We start from the raw sequence: 765 nt of genomic DNA, 5'->3' as shown, positions 1-765 counted from the left end.
CACACACACACACACAGCGCTGACAACTGTCAAACATTCACCGACTGGGGTGTAGGTAATTAACCAGACCAAAACAACTCACAACATCTCACGGATCAAGAACACAGAAGAAGAAGTACAAGGAAGACACACGACAAAAACACAAAAAAGAAGAAAAGAGACGCTCTGACTACAAAACAAGCCAGAACTCCTAAACAAGGAGCTCCACTCAGGAGGAGTACAGACGACTGGATAATGATGAAAATAGAAACAAATCTGCACTCCTCCACTTTTCTCTCCTCTCTTTGTGTTAATTTGTCTTTTTTTCTTTACATCTAAAGTAACAGACAGGTTTTTACAAGAACGCCACCGTTATCTGTCATTCACCATTTAAAAGTGTTACATCATCACCTACAGTACAAGTTATATTTATTCAAATATTATCAAATAATTATATTTTAAATGTTACTCTGATTATCTCACAGGGCTAATATGATTGGCAGCTTCTATGCATGTATCTCAGATTAGATTCATAACAAATCACTGCACACTGAAACAACTACTCCTCCAAATTAATCATCAAAATATCCTGTTCGTTCCTGCCGTCTAGAACGACACACATAAGTGTTTTGGCAGAACAGCATCACTTCCCTCCAAAACAGTTACAAATCACAAATAAATCTGTTTTATGACGTGACGAAGCCATGGTTAGGGTTTGGTAAAGTTTAGGTGCAAAACACAACCTGGTTACATTAAGACAAAGATTGTGGTTTGGGCTAAAGGACG

Source organism: Morone saxatilis, unplaced genomic scaffold (genome assembly GCF_004916995.1).
Source record: "Morone saxatilis isolate NCDOM2014 unplaced genomic scaffold, NCSU_SB_2.0 Contig20, whole genome shotgun sequence".
In the NCBI taxonomy this organism is placed as follows: domain Eukaryota; kingdom Metazoa; phylum Chordata; class Actinopteri; family Moronidae; genus Morone; species Morone saxatilis.
This window is presented reverse-complemented; position numbering follows the sequence as displayed.